Source organism: Engraulis encrasicolus, chromosome 23 (assembly GCF_034702125.1).
Source record: "Engraulis encrasicolus isolate BLACKSEA-1 chromosome 23, IST_EnEncr_1.0, whole genome shotgun sequence".
Taxonomy (NCBI): Eukaryota; Metazoa; Chordata; class Actinopteri; order Clupeiformes; family Engraulidae; genus Engraulis; species Engraulis encrasicolus.
In genome coordinates this window covers 39,140,809-39,148,705 of record NC_085879.1, presented here as the reverse complement: position 1 = coordinate 39,148,705, position 7,897 = coordinate 39,140,809, and the positions used below count along the sequence as shown (strand labels likewise).

Sequence of the window (7,897 nt, the reverse complement as noted above, 5' to 3'; positions counted from 1 at the left end):
ACACACACACACACACACACACACACACACACACACACACACACACACACACACACACACACACACACACACACACACACACACACAGACGTACATGCACAAGCTTGGACACACGCACACACACGCACGTACGCACACGGACACACACACACGTACGCACCCGGACACACGGGCACACACACACGTACACACACGTACGCACACGTACAGACACGGACACACGGACACACACACGCACACGCACACAGGTAGGCTAGAAGTCTACATAAGAGGATAGTCTCAAATGGAAAGTTTTTGGGGGACAGCAGTATAGGAAAGTCCAACTTATTTTAAAGATCTATACCAGAAAAAAGAAAAAGAAAAAACAGAATAGGTTTGTTTATTCTGATTGGCAAGGAGGCTTCCATTTTAAGCGTGGTCAATTCAACTGAGCATTACACCAAAGCAATTATGTAAACTGTCCAAGGAAGGTTTAGACATGCCTGCTTGGAAGCGTTATATTTAATGCAACTGCTCACACTTAATTCCTCTTAAATCAGTCAATACAGACTTACTTATCTGTGGTACAAAACGTGTTTGGGAAGTTAATGTGTGTGTTTTTTTGCTTTTGTAAGTATTCAGAGGAAGGGAATTTAGCATTTTAATGCTAATCTGCATGGATACCGCAAGTGAGGAAGAATTTTGGGATGGAACAATTACATTCTTAACACATAACAGCTAACAAAAGAAGCAGCATTGAAGTGGAAATGGGATTTTGCGAACACAAGGATGAGGCTGCCTTGAAAACATTAGCATGCCTAGCATATTTACCTCAGCGCATCAGATAGATTGCATTAGGAATGTGCTTTGGTTTAACTACATATAACTACGTAACTACAGGTAAGCATAACGATGTATATCGCTCCTGAAAAAAGTGTAAAAGCACACAGAAACAAGCACACACGAAGTTACTGTATTCTTAAAGTCAACTGAAATATCAATATCACCGTCCTTGAGGGCACGGAGACATGACATGCTGCAATTGTGATGAATTGTAATTGTGAGGGAAAATTAGGAGCAATGGGAGCCGACTTGAGGGGAAGCCAACCAACAATCATCATGCTCATCACAAAAAATGGCAAGTTGAGCCTGTTATCTATACACAAGACGAGGGGGGCAGAGCAGAGTGCTCTGACTTTCAAGGCACCCACCCCAGTCGTGTCTTTCACCCTGCCATTCAGGACCACGGGAAAGCCGACAATGAGATTAGCCAAATGGGAAACTGCAGAGAGGGGCTGTGTGTGCCGTGTGTGTGTGTGTGTGTGTGTGTGTGTGTGTGTGTGTGTGTGTGTGTGTGTGTGTGTGTGTGTGTGTGTGTGTGTGTGTGTGTGTGTGTGTGTGTGCGTGTGCGTGTGCCTGTGTGTATTGTATGTATGTGTCGTGTGTTTGTGTGTGTGTGTGTGTGTGTGTGTGTGTGTGTGTGTGTGTGTGTGTGTGTGTGTGTGTGTGTGTGTGTGTGTGTGTGTGTGTGTGTGTGTGTGTGATGTGCGTGCGTGTGCGTGTGCGTACGTACGTACGTGCGTGCGTGCGTAATGTGTGTGTAGCGTGTAGCGTGTGCGACCCACGGGCCTTGCCCATGGGGAATAATCAAGCGCGGGGGCCAGCTGCAACAATGCTGAAGGTGAGGAGTGAGTCAGGGAGCCATTAAGCGGCCGGGCGGCCCTGCCCTGCGCTGCACTAGACTGGAGGGACGTCGCCAAACAGCAGATTTACTGTCCCCCTAATCAAGGCTCACAAAGCCCACGGTGACCCGGCCGGGGCTTAAGGCGGTAGGGGTATAGACTAGATGTGTTGCAAGTGTAACTACAGGGGCCGCTCGCTGACAGCTTTTTTTTTTTACCCAGTCCAGGACAAAATCATCTAAAAAGCCCCCCCCTGCACTGTCAATTCATGCCATGCAATGCAATGGAGAGCCAATTCTGCACCCCCCACCCCACCCAGCTCTCCCCGTGCCTTGGACAATATACCCATTTGTACGCCTCTAGCGATGGGCCTGGTAATCACCACAGTTAACCGTATCTCTTCTCCTCTTTCTCTCTCTGTGTGCCAGGGAGAGACTGGCAGCATGTACCGGTATAAGGTGGCTCTATGCCTTTTATCTGGCTCTTGTCTGCCAAGGCCGGCGGTGGAGAATGATATAAATTATGGGATGCGGAGGATGACTCTGTGGAGGTGGTGGGCAGGTTGAGCAGAGAGCCTGGAGATGGATAGGCTTAGATGTAGTGATACACACAGTGCTGTTCTTTTCCTGATGACGAGGCAGTAGGAGGATGATGGTGGCGGTGGTGGTGGTGGTGGTGGTGGTGGTGGTGGTGGTGGTGGGGAGAGAGAACCTGTGGGGCAGGGGGGAGGAGGGAGGGGTGGAGAGGAGAGCAAAGTGGAGGGTGCGGTGGGGAGATGGGTTGAGAGTTTGCTGGGGAGGAGGAGGGTCAACGTGTAATTGAGTTGAGTCACCGATCCCGCGGACTCCCGCTGGTTATATGAGCGAGCTAAGCGCACTGCTTAGAGACTCATCTGCAGCTGAAAGTGCTGATGTCATGACAGGCAAAGACAGACAGGGAGGGGGTAGGGAACGGCAGGCCGCATAGCAGCCACTCGACTGGCATTAAAGCCAAACTTGTTTTATGGGCCTCCATGGGATGAAATGCAAAGAGCAGTGACCAAACGCTTTAAATCTCATCACTGCAGTAACCATCCCCCTTTCATATCCCTGTCAAGATGATTCAAAAAAGCACATTTGTCATGATGTCATGGTCTATGTGCAGTGATCAAAGCATTTTTTTACTACACCGCTTTTAAATGGAAGGGAGAGGACTCGTGCATGTAGCGTCCACAGATATGGGTTTCTTTTTTCTACATATTGCAACAGCAGTTCATATCAGGACAAAATTGCCATCAACACCACTGAGCTTTTGCGTGGCATCCAGTCTTGAAAACAGAAAGAGCGTTCTTCTGGGATATCATTAGCGAAACTCAGAGAGGGTGCAAAGTGTTAACGTAATAAGAGAAACATGAACAGCTCCCGCAAAATATGTCCATTCGCACAAATCAGCAGATGGGAAAAATACAAAACTTTAAAGCTGTGTCTCTCAATTGTGCCCAATTTCTTCTTCAAACTTTTTTTCCCCCAAATATTCTGTTGTGCTAACGACTGCAGTCAGCATAATAGCAGCATATACACTCAATGGGCAGAGTGTAAACTGTTAATTATCTGCGATGTTTGACAAATATTCACAACAAGCCTCTGCAGCTCAACTCATTCTATGAAAAAAAACCTGTTTTTCAAATACGTGTAAGTCTCTCAGAGGTAATGTGATTTTTATCCAAGTCCAAGAAACAATTTACACCTGTTTTTTTTCTCTGGCACCTCACCCCACCTTCCATGTTGGTTTGATTTGTCAACATTGCGACCATTTTCTTACAGCTGTGTTGTGTAGATGAGATGAGCCAAAAGTGAAAGCTTATTGCATCAGTGCATCGGAGTTGTACTTGAAGACAAACTCGAATCCCTATTCTCCACTTCACAGATTTACAACGTCATTACTGTTTGTGGTGTTCCACTCGGCCTCCCTTCCTCTGATATTTATATTTCACGGGCATGTGACTGAGGAAGAGCTACTTCATTAAACTGGCTCCCATTTGCGCTCCCAATAAACTGCCAGCAAAATAATATAATGCCAGTCGTCATAAAAAAGCCAGGGGGATGTACAACACCCAAACACCAAATCATCGGCTCTAATGCGAAGATGGAAGCATAATACCACGCCATTTGTTGAATGGGGCCATTTTCGATTTGGATTTATGGACAAGATGTATCAATATTTCATTCCTTTATTCGTGTGCTGCTTTCAAAGGTTACAGTGGAGATGGAGATTTATTTTGTGTGTGTGTGTGTGTGTGTGGCCCGCCTCTCAGGGCCCTAAAGGATGGATGCATGTTTAAATAATCTCTGAGCTTTGCCGCAAAAACAAAGGCGCATGAAATCCAGAGCCCAGACTGAAGGTCACATCTGAAATATCTACTTAGCATCAAAAATAGAGGATTTTCACTCGGCTCAAACCCTGCTCAGAAAACACCCCTGAGCAAATGAATGTGGCATATGGACAGGGCTTTTTTAGTGTGCATGAGCCAGACTTTCAAAATGAGCCCTCAAAATACACTCGTCCAAACATTACTACTTCAAGCCAGACATACAGTAGTCAGAGTAAGCATATAATTTAAAGCTCTAGATAGCCGGCTGAAGGGGAAACAGAAAAGAGGCTTCAATTGGAGCCACAGTTAGAGGAAACAGGTGGTAGAAGGAAATAAAATAATAACTTCCATTATACAACTAAGGCACACTGGCTGTCATTAGAAAAGGTCCATTAGTTTCCGCAGACTCCAGTGAATCAAACCACATTCACCCTCACCAAATGACTATGGGTGAGATGAGGGGGGGAAATTGGTGGATGTGAATAGGACCTGCGCATAATCCACAATTTTCCTGTTTTAAAATTAATTTCAGCGGCTGGGAATGATCTTTGAATACCATTTCTGCGAAGGACATTTACTACACCAAGCATTAGTGTGTATAATTCTTAGAACGACTATCTTGAGGGTTCAGAATGACTGACCAAGAAATGAACATGCAACTACAGACCTCTACATGAACATACGTAGTATAACGTGTACCAAAATTCAGATATACTGTAGGCCTACGTACAACACAGGCATACATGAACACACACTTGACAAGAGACTCAATCAGTGCTCACTTCTGTGAAGTGAACAATGCTGGTGTTGGTGGACACCGGGAAACAACACTATTACCAACTAAGCTTGGTGCAATGCCCATCTCATTTATTTGTTTGGAAGATGTCCTCCACCCCAACGGGGTGCTAAGAAAAGGCACAGCAATGGCAGAACAAGGCAAACTTTTGCTGGTAATGAAGAGACATTGGGCAGAAAAAAGGCACCAGTATGGCCAGAGAGAGTAGAGAGAGAGAGAGGTTCCATTGGCCCATTGTTTCCTGGTTCTATTATGGCCCTCCTTAGGCAGACGTCGGCAGACCTAAGAACTGGGTCTCTTAGCGTCCAAAAAGGGCCTAATCGTTACGCGCTGGGTAGAAGCACCAAAATCGGTGTAGACCTTCCGTAGGGTGTTCTCCATCATTTCAGAAGGGGTGCCCCAAATTTCAATGTCATTAGGGTCATTTTTATGGGGTAAATCCAAGATGGCTGCCCAAAACCAGCCAATAGTAGTAAAATGCTGTACTGCTTGGACATAATGGTGTTATGGGCCAATCCACCTATTTGTGTGTGATGTATACAAGCTAAATTTTGAAAATATGTGCAAAAATTACCATAAAAACAATGTTATATATGTCTTATTTAGATTCAAAAAACAGGAAAATCATAAAAACCATGGTCAGAATGAGATCACTCTACAATTGAGAGCTCATTTCTGGGCATTTAGCTATTGAACCAACATTCCTTAAGAGTTTTAAAAATTTGCAGTGGGTCATATCTATAACATTCAAAAAGAAACATTGTGGTTAGAAAAATTTAGGGGAGAAGAGATAAACCCTTGAACTGGGCCACACATAACTGTCCCAATGTTAGCATGCTAGCATTAGCAGGTTCAGACACTCAGTCTGCTCTTCAGATAAAGATGGCAAACAATAATTTTAATCCCACTTACACATGCGCGCACACACAAACTACTACTACTTCCTTAGGACCCCCTCAATGATTTAACCCTAGGAGTCCAACTGAAATATATTCATATCAATCAAGTCAATAATACATGTACATATCAAGTGTCAGTGACAGCTGTCAAATGACAAATGTATGCTGATTAATGTTCAGATATGTATATCGCAGTCCTAAGTGTCCTAAGGGCATTTATGCTTAGGAAATTATGAATAATCAATATGCAATACACCATCCATACAGTATATTGACAGATACTTTGTTTTAAAAGAGCAAAATGGTAACATGTCTGTTTTTCCATCTACTTTTGGCTTTAATCTAGATGACATGTTGGCTACCTAACCACTTAATTTATTGTTTGCTCGTTATTTTTTATTTGTGGGTGTGGTCCTTTGTTTAAAACATGTCTGCCTGCCTTCCCTCTCTCACATAGGCTACTAAAATAGTCTTTCAAAAACTTAAAACAACAGCATGTGGAAATCCTATTGGCTTTGGAGGGCTAACGTCTATAAGACTATACTGTACTCTACTGTATTGCACTGTACTCTACTATACTGTACTGTACTGTACTGTAATGTGATATACCGTACTGTACTCTACTGCACCGTGCAGTATGCTACTGTACTGTACTGTACTGTACTATACTGTACTGTACTGTACTAGACTGCACCGTACTGTATGCTACTGTACTGTACTTAACTAGACTCCACCGTACTTTATGCTACTGTACTGTACTTTACTGTACTGCACCGTACTGTATGCTACTGTACTGTACTGCACCGTACTGTATGCTACTGTACTGTACTGTACTGTACTGTACTATACTGCACCGTACTGTATGCTACTGTACTGTACTGCACCATACTGTATGCTACTGTACTGTACTGTACTATACTCTACTGTACTTTATTATACTGCACCATTCTGTATGCTACTGTACTGTACTGCACTCCACTGCACTGCACTGTACTGTACAGTACAACTATAGAACTGAAACATGTAGAGCGGTGGTGCTCAAACTGTGGTACGCGTACCACTGATGGTACTTGAGACATCTCTGGTGGTACTTGGAATGCCATTATGAACCTCTCCTGTACTGACTGGCAAAAGTGAATATGGAAGGCCTTTACTGCGATATTCTAATGTTGGTTGTCAAGGTGGTACTCGGAGAGCTCAATATTTTCTCAAGGGGTACTTCACACAAAAGGTTTGAGAACCACTGATGTAGAGCATTCTGAGGACATGTACAATATTATGCAAAAAGGTGTAGTGGGAATGAGTTATGTTACTGTTACCACTCAAAATCTTGAAGGTTAAAAAAGTCTTGTGGCATTTTGTTTGGGGGGGGCGGGGTATGATCGACTATTCTTCCGCCCAGACTATTTATGTGCCTTGCATATCAAGAAAATGAGTCCAGGTAATGATTTACTTTCATAGTATATACCATATGAGAAGTGTTGTTCTATAGCCTATAGATATTTCTCCTATGGGTAAGGGTGGCAAAAGACCTACAGTACATGTTGTCCATCAGCTGTCAGTTTTGATAGCAGTTTAAGTACTCAATGATTACTGAGCCAACTAATACAACTTTTGACACAAGTACTAGGTGAGGACTTGTCTGCAAATAAACATTTTTTTTATCTCTGTCTTCTTACTCAACATACACTAAGAAATCATTCCCATTTAATTTGAACTGAAGCCATATTGTGGCCTAAATGTAGGCCTATATTGAGTAATCTGTAATGCCATTCTAAAGATGACTGAAATGCTCTCACAATATGCACTTGTAAAAATATAGAATTAGGTGATCTTATGGGGTTCTTCATGCATATGGAAAGGTCCTGTCCTTTACCCTCTCTCATACAAATAAAATACGTATATCTGTTATGGAAATTAGAGGATGGAGAACCTGCTACCTAGGGCATCTTGCACTGACACTATCCCATTCAAATCGAGCATTAGCAGCAGTCTATTCTCACCATAGATTTAGTGTTGGCAATGCTCATTTTAATTCAGACCAAGAATCTTCTCAAATAGTTCACAATGTTACATGCTGTCAAGCACGTAAGCACAGACTCACCCATACTTTCACACTATGTACATTTTGTAGTTTTATCCATCTAGTCTAGCAGGCTCCCCTTGCTTCATCTCTTCTGAGGACTATATT

At 43.3% G+C, this 7,897-nt stretch overlaps 1 protein-coding gene across 6 annotated transcripts in view; it reads right to left on the bottom strand.

The window, feature by feature from the left end:
• Positions 1-7,897, bottom strand: part of diaph2 (diaphanous-related formin 2) — a 642,359-nt gene that overhangs the window by 157,542 nt on the left and 476,920 nt on the right. The window lies entirely within an intron of this gene.